At 41.2% G+C, this 15,985-nt stretch overlaps 1 long non-coding RNA gene across 1 annotated transcript in view; it reads right to left on the bottom strand.

The window, feature by feature from the left end:
- Positions 1–6,240: 6,240 nt before the first annotated feature.
- The window catches only part of LOC108449773, a 41,285-nt gene continuing 31,540 nt past the window's right edge, over positions 6,241–15,985 (bottom strand). Inside the window, exons 3-4 of the long non-coding RNA XR_001866059.1 lie at positions 13,381–13,537; positions 6,241–11,224 (exon numbers count right to left, since the gene is read on the bottom strand). This is a non-coding gene — a long non-coding RNA (uncharacterized LOC108449773). The remainder of the gene's footprint in view (positions 11,225–13,380; positions 13,538–15,985) is intronic.

Below are 15,985 nucleotides of genomic sequence, written 5' to 3'. Positions count from 1 at the left end.
TGCTGATGAGAGATGCTTTTAGCACATTAAAAAAAAAAAAAACCAAAACCAAAAAAAAAAACCTCCCTAGATGACATTTTATCCAGCTCTGCTATTATCGGTGATAAGATATAAATCTGTTTCCGGCCCCTTCAGCTATCTACTTGTGCTTAAAAGTCGTCATTGAATACATGAGGTAAAAAAAGCCCAACCAAACCTATGGAGAAAAGGAACACGAAGAAAAGAAAGCTGAGAGGTTTGCGTGATATTTCAGCCTGTGATGTGCATGAGATCGCTGCTGTCCTGTGGGTAGGACAATCAAGGACAGAGGTTTCTTTTAGGACAAACGGTGTCTTCGATGAGATTACAGAGGAAAGGAGAGGAGAGGAGGGATCTCACTGCCCAGGCTGCCCATAACCCTTTCAGGGAGGTGACAGATGTACTCCGTGCATGTGGCACGGCCAGTGACACCCCATCAAACTGGGGACCAGGAAGGATGCGCATTACAGCATCGCTTTAAAAGCAGTGAGTGAGGATAGAAAGAAGAAATGTGACATGAGACAGGGCAACACCATGCAGGAAAAACATGTGACTCTTCAGAAAGGGTAATTTTGAACATTTTGAGAGGTTAGAAGAGCCATTGTATTCTATTTTGGTTTACTAAATTGTCATAGAAAATAACCATATTTTTACTGGAAAATATAAACATGCATCCAAAAGAAACCCCTGTTCTTCTAATCCAGCAGACTCATTTAAAAGCCAGATCAAAGCTGTATATACTGCTGGGGAATGTACTATGTCAGCTGTACACTGTTTTTCCAGGTGCTTCCCTTTGTCGGGGGTAGTCTTTTCTTTCAGTCTTGAAATGGAAGTTTTATGATTTCTGAAAGGCAGCCACAATTGAGACAAAAGTTACATAAATGATTAAGCTTGTTTTTTACACCGTTTTTTATGTTTAGCTAAATACCTAGCTAAAACTTCTCAGATTATGTTATATTTTAATAGAATAAAAGAAAGCTCATGCTCACATTGGTGGCTGTTTTTTTCCCCAACCTCCAGAACTGCTTAAAAATGCAAACAAGAGGAGAAGAAAATGTGAAATTTTATTGCCAGGAAGATAAAAGCTCTCTTCCCCATCCCCCTTCATAAAGTGTGTGGGGTGGGAGGATTGAAAAGCTCTTAATGATGTAGTGCTGTGGTTTGAAACTAGAGATTCAGAGTATGAATTTTTTATAGGTCTTGTGACTGAAAGTTGAAATGCCTGAGTGTTTAACAGAGCACTTCTATAGAAATACCAGAGGTCATTAGTCCAACATTTGAACTGCTCTGTTACGGGCCTTTACCGTGGCTAATACAGGCATACGTGGTAATAGTGGAAAGGTTTGGGATTTGCAACTAAATGGCTTTTCAGATAAGGACTAATCTATTCAAAAAGGCAATAGCAGCCTTGCTTTTGGGTCAGGAGGAACAGCAGGAGGATAAAAAAAAAAGTCATGTTGCAGATGTCTCAATTGAGTATTTTCTTCTGTTAGACAAGCAGAATAGGGAATTTGGCACATTCTGTGCACCTGATGGCAGCTTAAGAGCCTCTGAAATGTTCAGCTCAGTAATCGCTTTTCTCATTCCCTGGGAACGTTTTCAACAGGAGCTATGTTATCTTAAAAAACACGTTATGAAGCAAGAATCGGGCGTGTTTTAGCATTTTCAATGAGAATGGGAGAATGGAGGGAAATAGCAAATGTGGTAACGTGAATACAAAATGGTTGTGCAAAAATGTTATATAACACAGGATTGAAATAAAAGAAAAAAGTATTTAAATTCGTCAGGTAGAGGAGAAAAAGAAGATTCATCTTAATACCATCTAAAAAGGGCCTTTAAGAGCATATTTTACTTTGGCTTCCATTTGGAAGCTCTTATTTGCATTTTTTGGAAGTCTAGATAAATAGAAAGGTTTATGTAATCTCAACAATTTCACCCTGGTTGCACAAAGCTGTGTAGAATGTACTCAGTTGTTTACTCTTTGAATAGCTGGAACTTATTAAATGGGACACAAGACATGCAAAATAAAAAAGCCTATATTTATACTGGTCTTTTAAAAAAATACTAGGAAATAACTTATTAAAAGGGATATTCTACCTGTATTTAAACAAGGAAGATCCTCTTAATTTGTAAATCAGTTTAGGACATGATGGCAGCAAATCTCTAAGTGTAGAACTTCAAAATTAATTTCAACATTTTGTGGGAGATTGCAGCAATGACAGTGTGCAAAGATTGCAAAATAAGTAGAGTTCCTTAACTGATAACAGAGCGCAAGTAGCATGAATTCACAGAAGGGATGTGTTTGAGGCAATTCTCCTGTTCTAAGCAAAGAGTGGTGGTGCCTTGGGAACATTTGTCTCAATTCATCTCACTCATGCCTGATCCGAGGATCACTGGGCTTTAGGAGAGTTTTCAGTAACCCCAGGCAGTGTAGGACCAGTCAAAGCTGCACACTTTAAAGTTCATGTTGTGGCACCAAGGAAAGAACCATCCATATCACAATATTGGAAAGGCAATTACAGATGGGGTGGGTTTTATTTTTTTCAAAATTGCAAAGTAGTCTAAATGATTGTTTTTCAAAGCAGGATGTGCTGGGTTGTTTTGTAATGAGTGGTTTTTAGTAATTTTCTTCATCACTGGACTGGAATTATTGCCTTCTTTTGTAATATCTGTTGGCAAAATGATTTCATTCTTTCCTGGGCCTCCTATTGTTTTTGTATTACATCTCTTAGAGACCAAAATTAGATTATCGTTCTCATGGTGCTGCATGAAACAGGATTTAGAAAGTGATTAGGTACATTCATGAGGAAAAAACAATCCATTGAAGGCTATTAAACACAAAGATTGCTGGAAGTTACACTGGTGACAGACAGCTGGCGGGTGTCTTTTCCTTTTGACTGTCCTCAGGCATCTACAAATTCAGACAGGATATGCTGCACAGAGAGCAGCTGGTCTGCTCCAATTTTGAAGATATGTTGAAGAAAAAAAAAAGGAAACACAGTGATCAGTACTGCTTCCAGTTCTAGTTCTGAACCCTGCCAAGCACCGTGTTATCTTAATATCAGGCAATTCTGCATTTTATTGGTGTAAACCTCTTTAAGAACACTGGGACTTCAGGTCAGGTGAGATTTTCTTTGATGCCATCTAAATTCCTACTTTTTTTTTGTTTTAATTCTGCCTTCGAAGGGGCAGGTTGTACTGTGAGGCTGCTCCCAGAGCTGGCAGAAAGAGCTCACCCTGTTTCCAGATGGTTCCTGGGGAGATTTGTTCAACTGACCTGGAGGAATTTGTCTCTCACCCACTCTGAGCCCATTCCTTGCCCAGAGGAGAATCCATTGCTTGTGGCTCCATATTCGTTTCCAAATCTCTCAAGTACATTTCACTATTACAAGCTACGTTCCCCCACTCAGAATTTTGTGGGAAAAAAATACAGTTTGGGTGACTCAATCGTATTTAGGACGTGTTAGTGCTATGGAGAACCACCAGCATTTCGTCAGCCGGAATAAATCATTGGCTTCATTGCGTTAATGCATCCATTTGTCCTGCTAAAAAATATGACACATGCATCCCCCAACTTCTAGTTATTTTTAAGGATGGGAACTGAGAATTTGAGGAGGTTTTATTCCTATCCTAGAAATGTCTCACTGGAAGGCTTATTTTTTCAAGTTAGGAGTGCATATTGCATATTGCTTTTTGGTGGATCCTCCTGAGATACCCAACCCTCAGTTTTCAGAGATAATGAGAAACTACAGAATTTACTTTGGAATTGTGAATATTGTGTGCAGCAGGAGGAAAAAACCAAAACAACTCCACTAGCTGAGTAAAGATGCGGATGCCCCAAATTGACATTTCCTTCTGAAGAAGAGGGTTTTTAACTCTGTGTTTAAATTTACAGATCTGGTATAATCTGTCTCACAAAAGGGATACTCTCATTTGTGAACAGCTTTGCAGTCTTACCTGCAACAAGTAAAACACTTGAATTGTTTGGTAATAGTGGCTTAGAGCCCAACCACTTTGGATCAGAACATGTTAAAACAAAAAACGACAGTGAGGGTTTGCATCCAAGGTTTAGTTTGGCCCAAATACAAACCCAGTATTTTCACTGAAGCTCATCTTTAATTATCTTTTAAAGTATGTTCTGCTTGTTTTATCAAGAGCTTAACATTTTGGATGTAAAGTTGCTTTGGATGCTTGCTTCAAGAGGCTCATCTTGTTCAAGCTTAAAGTATCCTGGTTCTTAATTAGGGATTCTGTTAATATCTCACACAGACTTAGCTTTTATTTTATCATGAAACAAGATCCTCTGCTTAGGAACTGTAGCTCTCAGATAACTTTTCCAAGATTAAAAAAAATATTTCAAAAATATCTATTTTAATTGTAAATATAACAAATTCGGGCTTTTAATATTACCAGTATCCAAGGCAAACTGAAGATTTCCTTTATTCCCTGTCTGCTGTTACATCTTAAGTCCAGAAACTGTTACTTAATTCGCAGACGCGAGTGAGACTTGTCACACGCATTTCACTTCTATCTGCATTTACTTTGCTGACTTGTGGTATTCATGTAAATGCCAGCTTGCTTAAGGCTTAGGAAGTGATATGTTTGGGACAGTTATTAACACATTTGTCATTTAGTGTTCATTCCGGTACCTTTTCCTTACACGCTCTGAAGCACATTCACCATCCCTGCTCAGGATTGCAGGCAGCCTCCCCAAGACCCTCTTGCACGCGCCCAAATTATCTTTTTCAGAATGGAGATTGTTTTAGCTACTTCCCCTAATCCATTTCAAGTATAATTACACTATGGTCAATATGTTTTTGATATTCCATAACCTCACATTATTTTTTTTTAATGCTTGGCTCACTTCCTGGATTAGTCCAAAGCAGCCTCTGGCTGATGGAGAGGCTTCAGGAAACTGCATTAAAAAGCAATTTTGGTTTGCGCAGGGATTCACTGGCTAAAGGGTTAATACACACTTCAGGGATGAGTGTGGGCTTTGAGATGAGGGTCCCCGTGAGGCTTTGTGCCTCACTTGCCCTTCATTAAAAGCGTAATTCCCTGCGTCAATCCGCAGGTAGTTGTCAGGTCCGGCAGCTGCCGGTCGCGGAGCATCTGCTGTGTCTCGTTAGCCTCCAGATAAGCTCGGCCAAATCAGGCCACGGCAAGAGCTCCCTCGCTGCCTCCCTCGCTCCCTGCTGCTGGGGGGGACCACCCCTGCGGGAAGGTCAGAGCTGCACACGCGGCCGGGCCGCAGCCGCGGAAGGGGAGGGCCAGCGTTTCTGTTTCATCTCTCTCGTTTTTTTTAGGGAGGAAGGGCTGCGGGGGGAGTGGGAGGGAACCGCCTGGCACTGCCACACTCCGAGCCCGAGTTCGTGCCCGGGTCTCGGGAGAGCAATTACTTGTGCAAAGAGTCGGTAATCCAATTTCAGCAGCTCCAGCCCTGGGATCGGTGACATGCCGTGGCAGGTCCTGGATGCCTGCAGCTGCTCGCACGGCCCGTGTATCCTATGGGGCTCAGCTGGAAAGAGAAGCTAAGTAAGGGAGCAGAAGATTTGAGGGAACCTGCTCCAGTCCTCCAAGCTGGAGGGAGTATCTCAGAAATTTTAGCTCAGACTGGAGTTTTTTTCAGAGAAGGAAGATTCTGGGATTTCTGCATTACTCACCTAAGCGTCTCTGATTGCTGCTAAGTTTCATATGAGGTCTCGAGCCATTAAAAAGAAAAACAAAAAGGAAATTACTGATCAGCTCATGTACTTTATGGAGAAGGTGTGTTTGGTGTAGGTGCAGTGGGCAGGCATGACTGTGTCCTTTCATGCCTTGGGCTTCTCAGGCACCTTCGCAGGGCTGTACATAAAGCTGTCCTTCTCAGCATCTGTAAGCGTGTTTGTGGAGCTGAACTGTTCACAAATGCCTGAAGAGATCCTTTCATCTCCCCTCCTGTTTGGTCAGCCCTTCCTCGCCTCAACCCAGCAGTTTAAGCTAAAATGAATATAACTTTTTCCAAGCACTCAAAGGTAGACCAGGCATTTTGATGTAAATAAATCTGGGGGGAAAAGTCCCTTTTATACTGGTGGGAAGCTCAGGAAAGGTAAATGGAAACGTTTATTTACATATTCTCATTTCTCTTTCTTCCTCCTAACAGGTTTTCACAACTGTCTTCCCCTGCCTGTATTGATGCTTCTGTATTCAGAGAATTAAAAGATGCACATGGGCTCCCAAGGCTAATCTATATGCACGAAGTTTTATTCTCTTCACAACATATTTCTGCACAAACTCAAGTAGATTTTCTCAGAAAAAATCCCAAAGACCATGTTTAATGACAAATAATAATCATTGCGACCATATCTGAATGATAATTCTAATATAAGTACATATGTTTGTATTTTAATACATACACATGTCAATTTGGGCTACATATTTGTAATAACATGAATTACTTTGTTCAACTACGTAAGACAAATAGCTATAATATTAAAATCTCTGTAAGTACCATTAGTAACACATTTCAGCTGAGAAAGCATAACATTACAATTCCTGCCATTCTCCCTTTAGAGTTTATTTAATAGTCTGGTTTCATACTAAGCTGTCTGTGCTGCTTCTGTTCAGAGCAAGGCAAACATCAGCCAAATTTAAATTCACCCAGAAACACAACCTCATGATTCACACTCAAGAAATGATACATTTGAAAGGACAGAAGCAATTCGTAATGTCACAAACATTTTGCAAGTTGTAAAACTATTATCTCTGTAGTAACAGTCAGATCTGGCCTTATCCTTTGACATGGAGTCTAGGCTGTAAGTTTTTAACACTTTTTTTAACACCTTTTTTTTGTGCATAAGGCATTGCAGAGGAACAGGCTAAGTGAACTGCCTACACAAAGGAAGGAACAAAAATAAGTAAGAAAAATAGGAAAATCAGCAGACTGGGGAGGCTGTTCTAAAATTTGGGTTATCAGTAAAAATAGATGGAAATTTCTGGCAGAAATGCAATTTAAAACAAGGATCTTCATGTTCACTTCCAAACTTCTCTCAAGGCAAAAAATCCAAATCCCTTTTAACTGAAGAACAATTTCCCATATTTTGGACAAACTGTACTCCTGTAGCTTCATTAGGCCAGAAAGCAAAGCTCATGGATATTCATAGTTTTGGATCCGTTCAATTTCCACTCTCTTTTCCCAGGCACTCGGTGATGCTGAGGATGCTGGATTGAGTGAGAAGGTGAAATTCTAATCTGCAGGCTAAAAGAAGTGAGGAACCTGTTTGTTGTCTTCAGCATCACAGCAGATGAGCATTTCCTCCCACTACCAGCCTACTAATTTTCAGTTATTCCACTAATTTAAGAAGCATGTCTCTAAAACCACAGCTGCCTGAAATGCAGCCCATACACTTCTATTTGAACTTACTTATTGAGCTCTACATCTAACAAATGGAAAAACTGAAGCAAATATTTTCAATATGAAATTTAAAACTTCTCTGAATTAAGCCTTAAAGCAGCTTGGCTTCCTGAATAATTTCTGCTAAATTTTGTCATCCCTGCAAGGTTATTTAATCCGAATCAATATTTAAAAAAAAAAAAGCCAGGAAGATGAAAACTGTCATCTAAAAAGTGAAACTGAAGTTCTGTGAGGGCTGTATTTCCAAATAATGTTATTTTTATTGGAATGGGTAAAGCTTAGAATATGGTAATAAAAACTTGGAGGGTTTTTTGCCAAGATTTTGACTTAACTGCATTTGATCAGCAACATTTTCTCAAAAGCTTTTGAAAAGAGCAGCCCATGTAACTATCTGAGTACCAGCAATACATTTTCTGCCATTGGTACTGTGACCTGATCAGCTCAGCTCAAAGACAAATAAAATCTTTAATGCAGTCAGTGCAGTTTTTGTTTGAATTCCATGTGTTGAAACTGCTCAGATTTTACTGAGGGAGCTCCAAGTGCATGCACTGCCAGCCATATGAATGATAAACCTTATTTTTATAATAGGATTGCTGCGTTTATCACCCCAATTACAATGATCCTAAGTGCTGATCCTAAGCCCTTCTGCTTTAAAAAAGGAGAGTATATTAAACAAGGGATATCTGCAAAGGCAAGAAACTGTTAATGAAGTGCTGAAACTGTACATGTACAAATTTCTAAGGGTTGAAAAACTGAGTAAAGCTCCTCTCAAGTGCTGTTTAGTTCCACAGCCTGTGTACTCCTACCACCTCGTACAAGTGGGAGTATTGTCAGCTTCTAGTAGTCTGAGAGAGAAATGTTACCTATGAGGAATATAATCAATGCACATCACGTACAGTGGCTACAATAAAGGTCTCCGTAGCAACATTAAGAACAGATATTTTTAAATGCTCTTAGTCTTATGTTCATGGGTTTTTTTAAATGGAACTTTAACTGCTTCCGCTGCAGATGCTGCTGTGAGCTAATCATCCAACAAAAGTCCTTTGCTGAGGCTTGAAAGGATGATCCCTGCCTTGTTTTTCTGCAGATCACCACTGGCTTGCCTTCCCCTGCAATCAGTAAATATCCACTAAATATTGCATCATTATTTATCAACAGGCAGCTGGTCTGAAAAATCAACATGTCAGAGCTTCCTCTCCTCTGGCAGGAGTAGGAAGAGCTGTGGGAATAGAAAGAATTAAAAAGGAAAACTTGAGCAGGTTATGGCAGATGATCCAGCAAAATGGTAGAAAACAAGAGCCTGGGGAGGCTCATCATGCCTGGGAATGGGGCTGAGAGAGGCAGAGTTAGGAGGTAAGGTGGCAAGGAGGAGGAGGAGGAGGAAGCTGGAAAGCTCCTCAAAGCCCTGTGAACTGCTGCAGGTGCTGCAGTGGGGGAGCTGCTGTGGGAGCAGAGCTTGATCAAGAGAGGAAGAACAACAGAAAACAGTTGGGTTTATCTCAGGGATCAGAAATGGCTGGTTCTGGAGGAGGAGCCAGAAGAATGTTAATATTTTTCTGAGAAATGAAGCGGTGTGTGAGTTTTTCTTGCAAACCCCTCTGTCACAACAGTGTCCCCAGAGCTTCATCCCCTACTGATTCCAGCATAAAGACTGAGTTAAGGCAAGCATGGATTTCCAGACCTCCTTGTAATCGGCATTTTTCTTTGTTATCTCAGAGTAATCCTATTGCTTTCCCCTGATTCCTCAACCCTACCGATGGCAAAGCAGTTTGAGAGGGGAATGTAGATTTCAGGCAGGTAAAACAGGTAGAAAAAGGATGAGCTCCACTCTGTACTTAGAGTGGTACTGGGGCTTCAGTTCCTGGAAAGAACAGAAAGCTCTTCCTTTTCACTGTTAGCTTCTTAAGAGAAAACCAGCAAGGACCAATATTAGGAATAATTTACACATTGCTGTACACAGGAGTGATACGGGAGTGATAGAGGCATGTACTGCAAGCCTTGGACTTCATTAATTATATATAAATATGCATACTTGGTAAAAAAACGACCCTCCTAAGTTTGTTAATAGACTTCTGAGATGCTAATCTTTGCTTCATCAGCTTAAATGCTTAAAACATAGTCTGGCAATACTGTTTGTACCATGCAGAAATGATCTGCTTTGGAGGGAGCACAACCCAGGGAGCATGAGAGTGTAGTCATCCATTACCTGCTCTGTTAGGTACACAGGGTTCTGGTCCATCTCTGAGCAGCTTGGGCACAAACGGTGTCAAAGGCAGGGGAAGGGAATCCCAGGCAAACATGTAAAAATTGCATGTTTAGAAGGATGGCAGGAAAAAATGCGTGGGGATTTAACAGCAGGGCTTGTCAAGAGCAGGGTATGCAGAAGGGTGGGTAAAACGAGTGGATAGGTAAAAGGATTGAATTCTGCCCTGTGCAAAAGCTTCCCAGGGGAGGCCAGAGGTCTTTAACAGAGATTCACTGAGATGCATTTGTGCAACAGAATTGCCTGGCCTGGGCAGAGCTGGTGTATTTGGGTGTTCCTCTCTCTTCAGTTAGGACGGGAGCACAAATTTCTTCAGCTAATTACAGCTCTGTTCCTAATGGCAATTGTCTGGGATGTTCTCCTTGTTCAGGACTCTATCCCACTTCCACTCATGCTGTTTTACTGGGAAAGCCTGGGAGAGAGCCTGTCAATGGCAATTTGGCTGAGCTGCCCATATCTCTAGGAAAAGGGCAGCCATCAGCAGCTCTGTGAATGCTTAATGCAATCTGTACAGCTCCTGGCTGGCTGGGTGGGAGGTAGCTGAAGATTTAAGGCCAACTGCACAGTCTGTTCAGGATCTTTGCCAAGGAGCAGCTGGACAGGCTGCTGGCTGAAGCCTGTTACACCACCATGGTTCATAACCAAGGTAATTGTCTGTGTTTGATTTTACACAGGAGATCTGTGGGCATCAATACTTCCTCCGCACCAGTTGCTCAGCATATCTGATGCTGTAATGTGAGCTCGCTGGCTTTCTTGTTGTCAGAAGGGCACCATCAAGGACATTTTCAAAGTGTATGCCAAGTTATTTGTGTAACCCTCTCAGAACAATGAAAATATTGCTTTTCCACAAGGCCAAGTTCTTATTTGATTCCTACAGTTACCCTCATCAGCATGACTCTTCCCACAGTAACTTTCTTTTTCATGTCTTTTATTGGAGAGGTGCATTTACTGGGGGAAATTTTTCATTTGACACAAGATAGGTGCCGTTACAACAAGCACAGGTTCAAATTTAGGTGAAGAGGAGGTCACAGATGCAATGAAGATTTAAAAGCAAGTTGTTGCTGTTCTTCTCACATCATTGATTTTCCCCTTTTACTTCCCCCACTTTTTACATTTAGTAGAGTTAGCAGTAGCACTCTCTAGTTGGTTTACACTTTGTGTTTCATTTTGTTGTTGTTTTGGGGTTTTTCTTGACACAAGTGTTACCTACAGATATAGGTTTTAGTCAGAATTCATCAGCACAGTTCTGTCGGCCCTCCTTTCTCGTAACTCTGGCTCAATATTTTGTTTCTCTGTTCTTCTGTACCTGGGCTCAATATGCCCAGCTGTCAGGGTGGTTTTGCTTTGAATCTGTCCCATCCCAGCATTCAAGGAGGCTATTATAATGATTCAGGTGCCAAACCTGGAGAGAACAGCCCTGTGAGACAGCAATGCCAGGATTCCTGCCTGAATTCTCAGACATCAGCCAAGTTGCTTCATATCTTCAGAAGGTATTTAGTCACCTGAATCCTATGAGATGGAGCTTAGGTCTTCAAGCCCTGAAGTCACACCTGTAAGATCAGGATGAATGTGCTTACTAAAATTACAAGCTGGTTAGATAAGTAGGACATGTAGACACATCTGGGGCAGCTGGAATAAGTATTCCCATTATCCACAGTACTGAGCTGATACAGCTCTTGTTGGAGGCCAGGGCTGCAGGAAACTGATTAGGTGCTATTGAAGGAACACACGGTCAGTGAGGGTGCTGTGGTTGCTCTCACTACATTTTCTCTCCCTGTGGCTCAGTGACTCATCTTTCACACTTCCTCATTTCCCCATTTACCAACAATACAAAGTACCCTTTTCTAACTGAGAAGCATTTAGAAGCACTGGGTTTGGTTAAACCATATAAGAATGATTCTTGGTAGCTGTGAAGAGTTCTGGTTCACAGCTTTTCTGAGGAGTGCTTGTATTGATGCAAACATACCTCTTTTCCATAGCGCATTGCTTACACAAGACCCAGCTGCTCATAGTTTGAGCAATACCCCTGATGTGCTCAGTGCTTCTCTAGTCCAGAATTCGTGATGGATGATGAGAATTTGCAATACCTGATCCCTCTTCATCTGAAGATTTCATGCTCAATAAATCACATGCATTTCTTTTTCCTTATTTTGATCTGGGAACAAAATTTTCAGTGCCTTTTCTGCTTTCACCTTGGTTCATTCTGCTTTAGCTACACTTGTTTCCTGATTTAGCTCATCCAAGGAAACAAAGTCCTGCATGGGTCTGGCAAACAGTGCGTATGCCTCTGTGTGCTATGAAAAAGTAGCAGGTGGAGAACTTGAAAAACAAGTTATTTGGAAATGCAATTAAGATGCCAAGGAGTAGCTTGCAAGATTTTGCTGGACATGTAGATCCAAACAGGCTATTGCTAAATACATACTGTAGACTAGCACAGCTGGGTGGAAGGAAAAGCAAATAGAGAATGGTCATAATAAAATTAATAGATTTTCATGTGGGAAAGAAAGGAGAATACCCTCTGTCTTATCATATTACAGATACTAGAGGTTTGTGATTTTCTTTTTAAAATTTTTGGGTTTGGTTTTTTGGTTTGTTTGTTAGTTTGGTTGGGTTTTTTCTTTTCACTAAGTGTGAAATATAATATTTCAGTACATTAATTAAATGCTTCAGGAGTTAACCACACAAGGACTTGTAGCTGAACCCCTCAGATTTCCTGTGGCATTAAAAGCCTAACCAACACAATAAAAATAAATTATCCTTTAAACAGCTCCTTCTGAAGATACTCTTGGCTTGAAGAGACAAAATATGGTCCAAAGCTTCATCCTCAAGGTTTTCTGGGACATGGGGCTCTAAAACTTTGTTCTTTTTGAGTAGCAAAAGATGCAAAGCCAGCCTATGCTTTTTCCAAAACAGACCAGCATCTGCACATCAGCATGTAAAACAGAACAGCAAAGAGTATGAGATCATTCTATCTTGCCAAGGTTTGTCTAGTCAGGCTTCCTGTAACATGGTACTGTATCCAGCAGCAGAGGAATACTGGAAAACCTAAGCTCAGTGCCTTCCTTTGGAGGCAATAATATGCTATTGTATCTTGTCAGTTCTACTTATTGATGTCAACAGAAGAGCTTTGCAGGTGTGTAGACATACTCAAGCAATCGTTACAATGAAGAAGATATTCAGTTTCTTCCCTATTTTTTCCCCGGATTGAGCCACTGTGGAGGTAGATCAGCACAAGGAGACCTGAACTCATGCATAAAAATATGCAGCATTAATGGCTTCTTTTTTTCATCTGTGGTTAATGATACAACTGCTACCTTCACCAGGGAGCACAACCCTCGTTTCTTAACAAATTTTGAAGACCATGAGTACATTTCCCACCATGCAATTTTGGTACCTCACCTCTAGGTAATCCACAATCTATTAGAGAGGTCCAAAGAGAACAGCGGAGAGAAAATAAAAGACAGCCAGCAACATCAGCAAAATTGTGTGCATTCAGAAGATCCTGGGTAAGGTCCACTTAAAACCATCATTGAATCCAGTTATTGAATCTACTGCCCTTGGGGGATCCACTTTTTGTGGTGCCACCACCGCCACAGAAGTAATTGACTTCCTGGCAATTGACTTCCTTGACTAATTGTCAATAGCTGAGATTTCTCTGGACAGATGGACAATATTTTTTAGCATAACTTAATAAAGAGTTTTGTACCTCTCTCTGTATTTCTCTTACATCTTCACTGGGAGCTGGGTTGGCCCCTGTCCGTGGGATGCAGAGCAGCCTTAGGCTCAGTGCAGTATCTGGTCCACAAGGTGTATCCTCATACATTGCTTGCATTTCCACAGTGTAAAGTGACAGACTGTTCCAGCTCAGGGATGAAGAAATATTGTAGGGGAAAAAAAAGCAGAACAGGCCTTGTTAATGGACTTGGACAATGCTATGACATTCTTTATTTTGGGGAGGTGGGGGAAGGAGTGGGATGGGGTGAGGAAAGTAGTTAGGAAAGCAGTAAAACTCTGTTTTCCTCCAATAAAATGTACTTCTCAGGAATTTCAAGGAATTCTGCCTTTATTTCTTGCTACAAGAATTTTTAAAAAATGGAAACAGAGCCAGCAGTTGCTGCCTATGCAAACGGAACTGCTCCCTCTTCCACACACAGTAAGGATAAAATCTATATGCTCACTATCTCCAGCAGCAGGTAGCTGTCATGAATCCCTCACCGTGGCAGTGCTGGTGATCTCAACTCTTGGAGAAAGACCAGGGCAGCCCAGCAGAACTGCACCATGTTCCAACAGGGTAGCACTACATGACCAGTCAACAGCTGTTTTCCTTTCAGCCTGCAGCCACCCTCCATACATATTCCCTCTTCTGCAGGTGGGTTGCCTAAGGATCTTATCCCTGCAAGGGGTTTTTGGAAATATTAATAATAATAATAGTGACAAAATATATTCCAACCACCCCTTTTAAGGTTTCATTTCTTACTGAACTGCCAAACCTCCAAATCTCAAACTTCTGAGAAAGCAAATCTTACTATTTGCTCTGAATTCAGCCAAGTTTAATCCTATTACATTCTGTTAACTCCTGCTAGACTCATACTGCCTCGTAAAAACTCTGCTGGAGACCGATACTGTCACTTACTCACTTCTTCCTTTTCTACAACCACCCTGCTCTGTCACCCACCTGGCACCAATAACATAAAGCTTCCCATTTTTAACTCCTGCCTTGCAGCCTGATATTTTTCTTAGATGTGATTCTGATATCTGGTAGTGTTTATCTGTTCTCTCTCTCCTGGTTTAGAGGATGTTTCACATCCCATGACAGGGGGTTACTCAGGGAGTAGCTCAAACCTCCTGTGGATACAGGCACTGCTTACTTCCCCCTTCTGTTTCCTTAACAGGAATCAAACTTCTTTATCATGATGGACTTGTTCTGTTCAGAAGGTTAAGCAGAGGTGCTTAATTGTACTGCTGAAGTATTAGTAAGTTACTTGTGTATGGTTTGGAAAGACATCCCAGTATTCTTTTAGAGGAGCAGAATATGATTTTCTGAAGATACCCATGTCTGTTGGAAGTTAATATGAATGATTTACCAAATAACTGTAAGTACTAGCTGAGTATAAATAGTTGTATGTGAATAATGGGAGCTTGCTGCCATCTGGGTCCTATTTGGAGCCTTATCATCTTTTAATCCCAGAAGAGGACTAAGCATTACCAACCAGGTAAACAAACATTACAAGAAATGGAAGAAGGAGAGAAATGAGAGTCATCCTGATGAGGGCAAAACAAAAAGTGACATGACAGAAATGTCAGTCATTATCATGATGTCCTTAAGCAACCACCCTGAACAGACAAGTAGGATGTTTCATCAGGCTGCTATCTCAGATAATGCATCAGCAGGATCTGAAAAGCTGGCTTCTGTACCTCTGCTTTTTAGTTTCAATACATGTGATTTTAGACTCAATTGTCATTACGCCTTGAAGCATCTGTATCCTAAATATAAGCAGGGAATAGTGAGCAGGGTTTTACTCCAGCACTTTCCACAACTGTGAATTAAAGGTTTGGATCTCTGTGCAAAACTTGTTGCTCAAGTGCCTAAATATAATACCCTGGCTCAAGCACAAATCAAGTACACCAGAGCCATAAACCAGGCAAGAGCATTACCAAAGCCCAGGGCTCAAAAATGAGTGAGCTCCTGCAGTGTAATGAGTTACTTACTGAGCATCAGTGGAGCCAGATGTTCTTGGCCTGTCTCATATTTGGGAAAAAATGTGTTCATTTAAATGTCAGCAAAAGAAGATTTAAGATAATGCATTTTTGCTGCATGTTTGTGAGAGTCTAGAAGAATGCATGTGGTGAAACCCTCAGCCTCGAGGAGCACACAGTAACTCTCCAACCAACAGTAATTTGATTATCTCTCCCAACCCCGAACTGAACCACAGCAGTCACTTCAGATTAGAACTGAGCAAGAGGCACAGGGATGCCAGAGAAGGTGTAAATTTAACTTCTTAAATTGCAAGTCAGGTCAAGTAAGAAATGGTGTTTTACTGAGGATTTCCTTTATGGAGTCACAGCATCAGCACTTCACTAAAGAAAAGCCTGTTGTCTCAGAGGGAGAGTTGAGCATCTCCTAGTGCACCCTTAGTCAGAAAAAATTATTCTGTGTCTGGCTCACACTAGGTTGGTCAGTATTTTTCTAACACACCAAGAAAGAGAGTCAAGGTCTTCTCAAGTTCCCCAACTCGTCCAAACCAGCTGATGCACTCCTTGGTGGCCTGGTTCACATCCCCCATCAGGAGTCACTCTGCAACCCTGTCTCA

The sequence above is a fragment of the Corvus brachyrhynchos genome, unplaced genomic scaffold (genome assembly GCF_000691975.1).
Source record: "Corvus brachyrhynchos isolate BGI_N302 unplaced genomic scaffold, ASM69197v1 scaffold319, whole genome shotgun sequence".
Taxonomy (NCBI): Eukaryota; Metazoa; Chordata; class Aves; order Passeriformes; family Corvidae; genus Corvus; species Corvus brachyrhynchos.
Note: the sequence above shows the minus strand (reverse complement) of the source record. Positions and strands in the feature narration are given on the sequence as shown.